The sequence below is a fragment of the Sinohyriopsis cumingii genome, chromosome 5, assembly GCF_028554795.1.
Source record: "Sinohyriopsis cumingii isolate HCF-2022 chromosome 5, ASM2855479v2, whole genome shotgun sequence".
Classification (NCBI taxonomy): domain Eukaryota; kingdom Metazoa; phylum Mollusca; class Bivalvia; order Unionida; family Unionidae; genus Sinohyriopsis; species Sinohyriopsis cumingii.
The window spans coordinates 49,775,653-49,788,632 of NC_142965.1; the positions used below are offsets into that span (position 1 = coordinate 49,775,653).

Sequence of the window (12,980 nt, forward strand, 5' to 3'; positions counted from 1 at the left end):
CATAGGGAGTAAAGTTGAGGTTACTTGTAATAATTATCAAAAATTTCGCCTTTGTGATGTTTAGTATAAGTACTGTCTGTTTAAAAAATGTTCACCTGTTTGCCCCTTCTAAAAAATGCATATGACCCAAAGGAGTAAATAATGTGATATCATACCATACTACATTATCGCAATATATATTAAATACTAAGCAAAATAAAGCATTCTGTGAACTATGCCAGAAACATGTATATGATATGATGTTACACATGCTAGAGATACATCTGACAGTACTGATGAAATATTCTCACTCTTGCTCTTTTCAAACTGTTCATACACTTCGTGCCATCTTTGTAGAATTAAAGCTCAAAATCGCTTTAGGAATTAAATCTATGGTTATGCCTTAATGACTATATATTTAAAATCTTGTCCTTTGTTTTCCTTCTGTCCAAATACCGGACCTTTAAACAGTAAAAAATGCTCAGCGTATCCGTTTTTTGTTATTTTATGCCTTTGTTTAATCTTAAGATTAATCGCACAAAGTAGATATCCTACCTTCCTGTGGCGCGATTGTAAGTTTAGGTGCTATTAACACTTTGGGCACAACATGGTGGAAGAGGTTAAAGTTCCCTAATTTTTTTTAGCTCCAGATTGTGTGTACGCAACAGGTGGGTAACAAATAAGGTATATGCATAATTAAAAAGCCGTAGTTTTCGAATTTATTGGTGTCTGTACATTTAGATTAGCATTCGATTAGATATTTCTACAATTAATACAATCAAAGCAGAGTTGCAGGTGGGTGGGTGTTTGACATTTGTGATTTCCAAATGCAGTTGGAAATGCTAGCATGCCATGTGTAAACTTTTATTTTAATTTCATCTCTTAGTAGATAATATGAAACAGGCAACGCATAGGAGACGCGGACTTAGTTTCATTGATTCGACTGGTAGCTTGCCATAGTGGAGTACGTCACATGGAGAAAGGTGGATAATCACCGGAGCGGAGGGTATCACCGGCACGACGTGGACTTTTTCAAATTTGCAAGATATTTGTATTCAGTATTATTGTTTGTTTTAGACCATATAATCATAGATCTAAATATTTAAAGGAAAATAAATTTGTGCTACTCTTGGATATTATTATTTCTTATGATAACAAATGCATTGCTCATGTACTTCTTCTGAGCATCTTAGATCACTATAAAAGGAGTCTTTTTTGGGTCCAAGTAATTCCTTACTCTTTAGAAAAGAAGATTTAAATTAAATTTCCATGTCTGCAAAAGCATTTTTAATGATTCTTTTTGAAATTGTTTTTAAAATCAGCTGAGCATTTTTAATATTTTGTATTGTTAGCAAGTGTGTATTTGACTCAAAGTAAGATGTGTTCACTTTTATGTTGTTGGGTTTTGTAATCTACTGCCTTTATTGATTGGATATAAGATTATACAGCTTAATACAAAAATTCATAATGAATACAAACATTTTGCACATCCAGTAAACTTCCCATTTACGCATGTTGATGAAGATTCAGCTCACTATTGATGGAAAAATTCAAGTTGTTTAAATTTCAGTGATGTCTCTCAGGAATTTAATTGACATGCAGATCAGGGGTTTACTGTATTTAAAGTCCATTTAGGTCCATTCCATTGATCACCTATGTTCTGGTGATTATATCCACCAAAGAGAGAATAAAGAGTTTAGGAATGTTTTGTCATTTCTTTGTCATTGCATATTGTGTCAGTTGGTAATGATTTGATTTGGCAGGTGGCATTTTTTTTCAATAATATTAGTACACAGATGTATTGACATTAAATTCTTATATTTGCAATTCACTAAGATCTTTTCCTTTTGTGAATGTTAAACCTTGTAAGGTAGAAGTGTTTCAGATTGTTCTAACTTTACCTAGGACAGATGTCATTTGGCTTTCCAGAAATTCAGGACAATTCCAGATAATTTTATGAGATGCTACTGAATGATCATGGCATTTTGGTACCTGAATCTACTGATAATTAACCTTTGTTTGTATGTATAATACAGAATTTATAATTGTGAATATAATAGTTTTGTCCAGTGGTCAAAGAAAATTTTTGTTGACACAGACCCAGGGCTGGTGACTTTAAAAAAATCACAAGCCCTGACTGAAATTACAAAAGCCCGGACTCCAATTTCCATATGCCCACAATTTCCCCTTTTTAATATTGTCACACAATGTTGCAAATGCTACCACTCCAATAAAAATTCAGTAGGGGGTTTGAACGTAAAGTAATGCAGGTGTTACTAGTGTTGACCACTACACTCACTAGAGACTGTATTGTCATGGTGTTCAAACTTCTCAGCTGGATTGTCTGAGCCAATCATTGTCAGAACCAAGTTGACATGTCAGTGTGTTGTTTGCAGTATGTGAAAGAATTCATTCTCTCCCCCACCATATTTTCTTTTTTTGCTTCCTTGTTTCACAAAGTAAAACTTCGTCAGCCAGTTCTGAAATTTATTTTTGTTGGATTTTGCTGATACTATTGATAGCTAATTTCTTCCTAAATCGGCCTTACAGATGAATCACAGGTGACCACATTTCTGACAGTTCGAATGATCATGCTTTGCATTTTATGTATTATGTAAAATCCAACTTCAAAGAAACATTACCGCTGTTTGCAAACTTGTCAGAAATACATATGGCTTAAACATTATCAGTCAAAGCAATGATAACGTAATAACTTTTATTCTCTTACATGCATCTACCTGTTGGATTGTTCCATGTCCTGAGCATAACTATTCAACTTAGCACAATTGTCTGACCCACTGCAGTCTTCAGACACATCTCACTTGCTATTGTCAGCCAGTTAAGTACGTGTAATGTGTAAAATGGTGATTTGTGACTTGACCTCTTTGCCTTTTACTTACTGCAGTTTAAACTGCCCAAAAGATAGTTTTACATAAGCTGCAATTATGACTGTTTACTGTTTATATATGCCACAAATAGCAGAAATATACTGACAATCGTGTTTTATTTCTATTTTCGAAAATTAATGAAAATTGTTTTCTCAAGGCATGTGTGTCAGGGGGTTTGGGAGTACAAATCGTGTTTATAGCATAACATGCCATGTTACAGTTTGATTACAATTAGATATCCACTTCACATAGGAAAGTGGCAGTCTGATTTTAATCAGATTGTGCTGTGTTATGGCAGGTAACATCTTGAAAATAAGTTTCCGCACATCATCAGCAGCATGATCAAAGTTTTCTCAAACAAGTTTGATTATTTATTTTTTTTGCAAACTCAACAGGCACCTTTTAGAGTACAGGACAGGCAGAATCTTAAATTAGATTGGTGTTGGGTTATCAGATTTTGTGAGCACTGTTGTTAATAATTTATGTAAATAATTCAAAACAATTTCAGTTATTTTAATTGCATTCTATACACTGTACTTGGAAATCAACAATATTAAAAACAAAAGAAACAATTTAAGTTTAAGAGTCAAATGAACAAAACAGGAATAATTTTTATTATCTGCAGGACAGATTAATTATTTGCTATCCTGTCACTAGTAATTTACTGGTATAACTAATAATATGATTATATTCTTCTTTACACATGATTTACCAAATATTTGTTTCTGTAAAAATTCTCTTTGAAACATTTCTTATTGAAAAATGTCAAGCTTTAGACAAAAAATACTGTGCTTTACAGACTTTTAAGGTTGCAACATTTATACATGTAATTAAACCACTCCGGTGGCCTAGTGGTTAGAGCAGCCACCTTGGATGCAGAAGGCTGTGGGTTTGATACCGAGCTGAGTCATATCAAAGACTTACAAAAAGGGTACTAACAGCCGCCTCTCTTGGTGCTCAACATTAAGAGGTTAGTGTTGGGACTGGTCGGCCTGGTGTCAGGATAATGTGTCTGGGTGGGACATCATGCTACATGTCTGCAGCATGATGCCCCAGTGCTAGACATCACTATAAACTGTCACACTGCAGACATCATAGCGATATGACTGAAAAATTGTTAAAAGCTACGTTAAAAAAATCTAAATCACACACACACACACACACACACACACACACACACACACATGTAATGGCTTGCTTCAGTTTAATGCCAGGAAATGTTGACACATTCAGTAACCATTTAAGCAAACATGCTCATGGTTGTCAGCTTTGCACTAACTACACTTTCCAGTTATAAGATTTTTGCTACTTCTTTGCTCAACCAGACTCTTAATGTTTTAGTAGTCTTTTTCTGTTAATTCTTTTCTTAAAGTGTGGATGGTTTCACATTCACTTGAGCATCTCCAAGAAAGCTATGAAGTTGATGAGAACTGCTTTTAACATATATTATGTAAAATTACACTTCCAGTTCATTGACTGATGTTGCGACAAATATTTATTGAAATTGCACTATTGAACTTTAAATAACGTTTGTTAAAATAACAATGGACGAGTAACATTTTATTTGAAAGAAACACTGTTTACAATATAATATTGAAATTTGCTCATCCCATTACTGTAATCTCTGATTATTTGCATATGTACTACCAGTATACTGTATATTAACAATGTCCATGAAAATGGTTATTTTTATTGCCAGGTTAGTTACGGGTAAATTGAATGGTTTCACTTAATATGACATGGTAATGAACTTTAATTATGCAAATGATACCAGCAGTAAGACATCAAAGCCAGTAGGTGCAGTCAAAACAACATACAGTAGTGATGATCATCATATTAATATTGTTGAGTCATGTTACACTAACTGTGCTGTTATTCCCAGGAATGCTTTAAAGTACTGAGGATAGTGCTTGGTTATGTTACAAAATGTTTTCAGAAGTGTGCTTTATTGTTTTAAAAATATTTTTTGAAAACATCATAGAAATATAAAAGAATGTATTTATATTTACATAATATTTATTTCACTATCATATTTCCATGCCCAAAATGATTGGTGTTTCTTTTCTTCACTTCCCCATATCAATTTACTGACACATTCAGGTCAATATGTGCTGATGGTTACAAGGTGATTGAACACCTTGTAACAGCTTGTTCCTCAATAGTCTTTATCCATTTCATAGGTAAAAAGGACATTTCACGCACTGAACAAAATGCAACAGAAACTTTATTAATGGATGTAAGAAAAGATATACATTTCCCCAATTCCTAATTGTATGAACTACCACTGGCAAATTTTGAAAGAGTCAAGGCAATGACATCTTTTTGAATAAGAATGATAAGATAGCCAATGAAAGACATGATCCTTGTCATCAATAACATTTCCATTATGTTTTCATGATTGAATTGGCAGAGGGCTACACAGTTCATACTTGCTGCTTATTTTTTTTTAGAAATATTTCAAATACAAATGAATGAACACTCCAGAACTTGTTCTTACTGGGATAGGCAGATACAGAGAAATTTGTAGGGCAGCAGCCACTAAGTTAAGGTTTTAAATTTTTTTTAGCTCAGCTATAGACCAGAAGATAAACTTACAGACACATTCATCTCTTGATCTAGTGGGTCAAAAATGAAACAGGTGCTGCTTGGACATCCAGTTACCCTCTTTAAAATCTTGTTATTACTACTCCTACTGATCGATTGTCACATCAACATGTAGATGTTTATGTATTAGTTACAGTATACCATTATATATATATATATATATATATATATATATATATATATATATATATATATATATATATATATATATTACAAACACACCCACTTTCCATGGTGTACTCTTTTTTGAAAGTTCAAATATGGTGTCCCTAATTTATTTTGATATGTGGTTTCATTATAACGGAAGTATGTATCTTCGTATGTATGTATGTGGTTTAGTGACATATTAGCACAATTATGGATATTTAGTGCCTAGACCATCAAGCTGATCTTACACTTTTGATTTTGTTCAGACAAATAAGGAAATGGATATAAAATATGTAATTTTAAATCATTCAGTTATGAATATAAATAAATCATTACCATCGGACAAACTTTCATTATTGTTGATGTGGTTGAAGAAATGAGAGTGCTAGCAGCAGAAAAATATACTTGATATATTAAAACATTGTTAAAATTAAAATCTGTTCATGGTTATGTTTATCATTTTAGTTCAGGGTCTTTACATATACATTTCTCACTCTTAGAAATCAAACTACATGTACTTCCCAAACCATATCTGTCTGTTGATACATCTATCTGTCTATATGTCTGTCTTTGCTCTTTGTCTTTTAACTATATCTGTACTCTAACCCTTCCTATTGGTGTGGGTTCGAGTCTCAGGCTTGGTCAATATGGGTATGTGTCAAAGTTTGCAAGTAGGTTCACATGGGTCTGTTCATCCTGGGATTTTCTTGGGTTTTTCCACCACCAGATATACTGGATGCCATGTAATGTATGATGTGTTGAAAAATGGCTTTAAGCCCACAAAATCACCAAACCAGTCTATTTTCTTATTTCACCAACATATTACATTTATTTATTTATAACTTTATTGAGATATGGTTTTACTGTACAAAAATAGCAAAGAAGACTAAGGATATTTCTTCGTAGAATAATTATTGAATGATTTTAAGGAAACATCCTATATTTTATTTTACCTTATTGTGTAAGTTTTGTTGTGATAGTGTTGTCATATTTTAAGGCAAGCTCATATCTCCCATGGGAATTTCAATTTCCCTGCAGCTTGCCCATGACAAAGATGACTTAAAAAGTTTGTCAAGCCCTGGGAAAAATATATAAAATAAAAAAGTGGGAGTTGCTGTGACAAGTCCTGGGAAACATGTAACAAGAAGAGTTATTTCATATTTCTTGGATTGGAGTTATTTCAAATTATTTGGATTAAAAAGGATTAATTCTTTTTTTTCTCCTGGAAAATACACGTGCTCATGTGAGATTCTTAATCAAAGACGGTTCTTATAAGAAATTTATTTAGATTTCCAAAACCGGAGTGATAATTCTTGTTTCTACAAGGAACTATAGACTTCAAAACTATAGGTTTCAGCATACATCATTGTCTTCCATCTTGGATTCTTCATCGGGATCCAAACTTGAAATCAGTTGAACATTTTTTATTAGGACTGCTAAAATTTTATTCTTGGATTATTTTTGGATTTGATTCTTAAAACCGTAAGTTCATACTTTATTTATTTTTACAGAATTTTTCCAGGTAAATAATTTTTTTCTTTTCTTCAAAGCTTGTTGTTTTCACTCTTTCCTGTGTTACTGTTTATTTGAGCCTAAACACGTGACATAAGACCTGACTAATTTCTCTATAGACAAAGATTATACGGTAATTTGAGACGCAAAACAGATTCCAGGATGAGGGTCAATCCTCTAGAATTTCGAGAACATCACAGAAGTATTTACGTCTAAAGTCACATAGTCCCAGTCAGCCTCGATTTCGCTATTATCATTCACACATTAAGAATGAGTTTTTAAAAAAAAAGTTGTTTCCTTGATTCTCAATCAAGGCCAGGAACTAGGTCACCAAAGAGATACAGAGTTCTATTTTTAGGTGTTTTCAACTAAACAGTCAGGTCAAACTAATTTCTGGAAAGTATCAAATTCCAGTAAACAAAATTTCAGCATACATCATTGTCTTCCATCTTGGATTGTTCGTCGGGATCCAAACTTGAAATCAGTTGAACATTTTTTATTAGGACTGCTAAAATTTTATTCTTGGATTATTTTTGGATTTGATTCTTAAAACCGTAAGTTCATACTTTATTTATTTTTACAGAATTTTTCCAGGTAAATAATTTTTTTCTTTTCTTCAGAGCTTGTTGTTTTCACTCTTTCCTGTGTTACTGTTTATTTGAGCCTAAACACGTGACATAAGACCTGACTAATTTCTCTATAGACAAAGATTATACGGTAATTTGAGACGCAAAACAGATTCCAGGATGAGGGTCAACCCTCTAGAATTTCGAGAACATCACAGAAGTATTTACGTCTAAAGTCACATAGTCCCAGTCAGCCTCGATTTCGCTATTATCGTTCACACATTAAGAATGAGTTTTAAAAAAAAAAGTTGTTTCCTTGTTTCTCAATCAAGGCCAGGAACTAGGTCACCAAAGAGATACAGAGTTCTATTTTTAGGTGTTTTCAAATAAACAGTCAAGTCAAACTAATTTCTGGAAAGTATCAAATTCCAGTAAACAAAATTACATTACTTAACATATATTGAAATAAAAATAAAAAGATTTTAAAACTTACAAACAATTAAATTAAATCAAATATACATAACAATAAAAACAGAAGGATAACAAAACCCCGCAGGTATAAAGAAATTTAAGATACTGTCCTTACTGGCTCATCGTACATTGACCAGACTCACTTTAGACAGAAACTTGCTTCTTACTTGACTGTTAAAAGTATACACAACTGTGTGTGATTTTATTTCTCAGTTCGCTTGAAAAATTGCATGCCAAACTAGATTTTATGATTTGCTTGTCAATCTTAAATTCCACCACAGAAAAGGCCAGTTTGAAAGTAAGTGACTGTATAACTAAACCCTTCCAAGCAGGAAACAGTTTAAGGGATTATACAACTAGTGTTTTTCAGGCGATGCTAATTTTGTTCCCATAGTTAACATAGACAAAGACCACGATATTAAAAATTTGATAACTTAAAATTTCTGAGTGCTTATAATCAAACCTATATTTATAAGTATATATGCATCCTGGATGACAGCTTCTGTGTATAGAAAAAGGATATGAGCTGTAGCATTTTCTGAACCTACACGTGTTTCAAACATGTGTTTTCAGTTCTGCACTAATGAGTTGATTGCTAATTTAGTAATGAGTGTTCCAAAGTCAAGACTGTTGAAGGACTGAAATTCCATCAATAAAACTATGTTTTTTTTCCAGTTAAACCAGTCAAATTATTCTTTCTACTAAAATGAAACTTAAAGTTACAACCATTCCTGGCCAGCAAAACCCATATATACTCAATTTTATCTACACCAATTTCTAGACTGGATCCCATTTTTCAATACCATTAGTACTGCATGTCCAGTAAGTGATTATATAACTAGAGCTTTACAGGCTAGTCAGGTTAACAGCTTAATAGTAAGTGATGATATAACTTAAAGTTTCCAGGCTAGACAGGAAACAGTTTATATGTTAGTGATTATAAAGCCAAAGGTTTCCAGGCTAGACAGGAAACAGCATAAATGTAAGTGATTACATAGCCAAAGGTTTCTGGGCTAGACAGGAAACAGCTTAAATGTAAGTGATTACATAATCAAAGGTTTTCAGGCTACACAGGAAACAGTTTAAATGTAAGAGATTACATAGTCAGTGGTTTCCAGGCTAGACAGGAAACAGTTTAAATGTAAGTGATTATATAGCTAATGGTTTCCAGGCTAGCCAATGGTTTCCAGGCTAGACAGGAAACAATTTAAATGTAAGTGGTTATATTACTAAAGATTTCCAGGCTAGAAAGGAATCAGTTTAAATGTAATTGATCATATAACTTAAGCTTTACAGGCTAGACAGGAAATTATTGAGACATGTAAATGACATGTTTAGCTATTACTGTATTCTTTATATACATCTGATTATTAGGACACGACATCATTATATAATAATAATAATAATAATAATAATAATAATAATGCTTTATTTATAGAGGGTGACTCATTAGTCAAGGACTATTCTCCCATGAGGGACTCTTAAGGAGAGTATAATAATGCACATTATATGAAGATAGCAATCATTGCTATTTATTTTAACATGTTTAGTATTAAAATACTAAATTCCATTATCTATTAGAAGCACATACATACTCATGATATCTCTTCTTAAATACGCTAATATTTTCAGCAGCTTTTACATGTAGTGGAAGCTTGTTCCATAGAACTGTACCAGAGTATTGGAAGCTCTTTTTAAATTGCTCTGTTCTTGGTTTTGGTGCTAGAAGGTTTCCATGTGATATTGATCTCAACTGGTATTGTGTTGAAAAAGGCCTGAATAATCTTGAAGATACTCTGGTGCTGTTCCATGTAGACATTTATAAGAAAAGAACTGACTTGTGAAAATCTGTCCTGTCATATATTGTGAACCATTTCAGTTCTGTAAATAATGCTTTTCAGGGATGATCATTAGATGCATCTAAAATATACACCTGATTATTAGGATCCAACATCTAGATGTTGGAGCCAGATAGTAATCACTTTTTCCATCCATTTGTCTGACTGTCCACCAATTTGCCCTTTGTGTAACCAGCATACATGTAGTTCTGCAACTCTAACAGTTGTATATCATTTAGTAGGTGGATTGCCTATGACATATAGATGTGCCTTTTGAAGACTTCTTCTTTCAGGTTGAATAGCATTGGAAATATTGTACTTTCTCCATCGGTTTCATGTTGCCCCAAATGCAGATTCTTCATGTATCCAGCATAGCTCTGGTACCGTTCATGATATTCAGATGTAACATGGTATATACATTATCTCATAGACCTTGATGTGCCAGGTAATGGTTTTGTCTCATCAGGTCCATTGTGAATAGAGTATAGCACATGATTTGGTGTTCTTTGGTTTGGTTTAATGACATTTTATGGCACATGATAGTCTGTAAATGGTGGCCAGCACATTTGGTCAAGAAAGATCCCAGGAAGACCCAGAGAAGAACCACTGACTCATGGAAAGCTACTGGATAGCTTTCAGATTTATCAAGTGAAGCCAAGATTCAAACACAGGTGAAATGTGAGTTATATGTAAACACGAGTACTTTAGGTCACTTGACACTTATGCAAATTAAATTCATATTTTCACATGGGATGTTGCTTGTAACCTGTGCAGCTCAAGACCCATTGAATATATTTTATTGCAGTTTGGTATGAATATTGTCCAGTGGACTTACACTCTCCTTTTGTTAGTATTGCCTTATGTAATAGTCGTGATACCCTTATTTGGTCATCTTCTTGACTTAAGTTTCCACAAGCACACTCCACCAATTTTTGTTTCATTTTAAACTAAACTTGGCAGATTGATGACACTAACTTTGACATTCATTATTCCATGACATCATATAAGAGTTATCACCCCTGTCTACGTGTCTTCTTGACTTTGGCTTCTGCAGCATAAATTTACTAGACTTTCTTGTATTTCAACCAAACTGGGCATGAATCTTTATGTCAATGAGGCTTTATTTAAATTGCTAAACATTATCTTCTGGAAGATAAACAGTTACAAGCACTCTTTCTTTGCAGGCAGCAGATAATTTTGCCTCCCTTGATCCCTTACTATCTTCAGATCACAGATGCAGGCCATCCAACAATGCTAAGCACTCAAATACATATATTCTTTTAACCGGTACATGATGCTCTTGTTCTGCACATGTATTTTGGAAATATACCAGAAGGTGGTATTGGAAGAAGAAGAGTTATGACTCCTGATTATTTATTCTCCTTCATTTGATTTTTTTATAGGATAACTTTATTATTAGGGCCTATCATTTTTCAGGTTGAGATATCTTGCACCTTGACATTGAAAAGATTTTGACTGACTTGCATTTATTGTCAGTAATCTGCGTCATTGTTTGGAAGAGTTTGGGTTCCAGAATGCCTGTGCTAGACATCGCTATGAACTGCCACGCTGCAGACATCGTAGTGATATGACTAAGATTGTTCTCACATATGCACACACAGACACGTACACAGACACACATACACACACACACACACACCATGATATATTGCTGTTGGCTGGTCATCCACCATTCTAGTTAATGTGATGTGGCATGGATGTCCTTTATGAAAGTCTTATTACCATGGACTGAAATTTGTTTAAGGCTACGTTAAAAATCCAAATAACATCACTCATCACATTTATTATCATGGATATAAAAAGTTGAGAGGTTCCATGTATTTTCTAAATTAATTATAAACATGCCTTATATCTTCAAAAGTGATAGTCTATAGTTATTTATATGAGAAAGATCTATCTTGTGTATTGGAGATACATTTGCCAGTTGTAGACTTTTTGGAAAAATACCATTCGAAATACACTGACTGCCACTTATATGTACACTTGATGCTTTTTTTATAGAAAGGATATAATCCAAACAAATGAAGAATCAACACATTGATATATCTTAAAATTACTAATGAGAATATTATGATCAATGACATCAAAAGCTGGTATAAGATCAACATCTATTGATCCAACTAAATTTTCTGATTGCTGCCGGGCAGTAATCCGTTTATCTATCATGGAGACCAAGGCTATCTCACTGGACTGATGTTATCTGAACCCTGATTGGTTCTGTTGAATTATGTAACAGGCTGACAAATTTTCATCAGCATGTTTTTTTTTTTTTTAATGAAGTCTAGGTAGAGTTGGCAAGATAGATACTGGCCTGCAGCTCTATAATTTTTTGCTTCCTGACTTATCAGTAGTAGTAACTTTTGTAGATTTCCTTGTCTTGGGAAATGCTGATCATTAGGTTACTCTACCCCAGGGGCGTCCAACTTTTCATGGCTGGGGACAAAACAGATAAAATGATAAAAGTCACAGGCCGCTGGAGCAAGAACTATTCCTTATCACTAATTATGCATATTTTTCATATGGACTGCCTTCATAGCTGCAGGCTGCACAATGTGTAGGACTGGGGCACATGTGGCCTATGAGTTGGACACATATTCTATTCACTCAATTGTCAGTTTTGGATTTGTAATGTCACTTTCAACACATTGTGTCTCAGTTAATCACATAACTTGACAAAACTTCATGGATGGCAAACATTTGGGGTACGGAAGAAGGCTATTGATTTTGGAGTCATTAGGTCATAGGTCAGGGTCACTAACTGAAACAAGAAAACAGTTTCTGCAAAATGACAATATTGCTACATCACAGACCTAGACCAAACTTTGTGGGTGGCTTGCACATAGGGTAATGTAGAAGCTTGTAAATTTCAGGGTGAATGTAAATAAATGGTCATGGTGAGTCTACTGAAAGAATAAAATGGTTAGAAATTTCAGTATTTACATGTACATAGAGGA

General features: G+C 33.6%; 1 protein-coding gene across 10 annotated transcripts in view; it reads left to right on the plus strand.

Annotated features, from left to right (window-relative positions):
• Positions 1–562: 562 nt before the first annotated feature.
• LOC149799133 (peripheral plasma membrane protein CASK-like) overlaps positions 563–12,980 on the plus strand; it is a 397,425-nt gene continuing 385,007 nt past the window's right edge. For 9 of the 10 annotated variants that reach the window (XR_016421088.1, XR_016421089.1, XM_089958206.1 and 6 more), the window contains exon 1: positions 563–647. The gene's annotated coding sequence lies outside the window, so the exon portion shown is untranslated. Of the gene's footprint in view, positions 664–12,980 lie in introns of all 10 variants that reach the window. The other variant, XM_089958204.1, reaches the window with a different exon arrangement.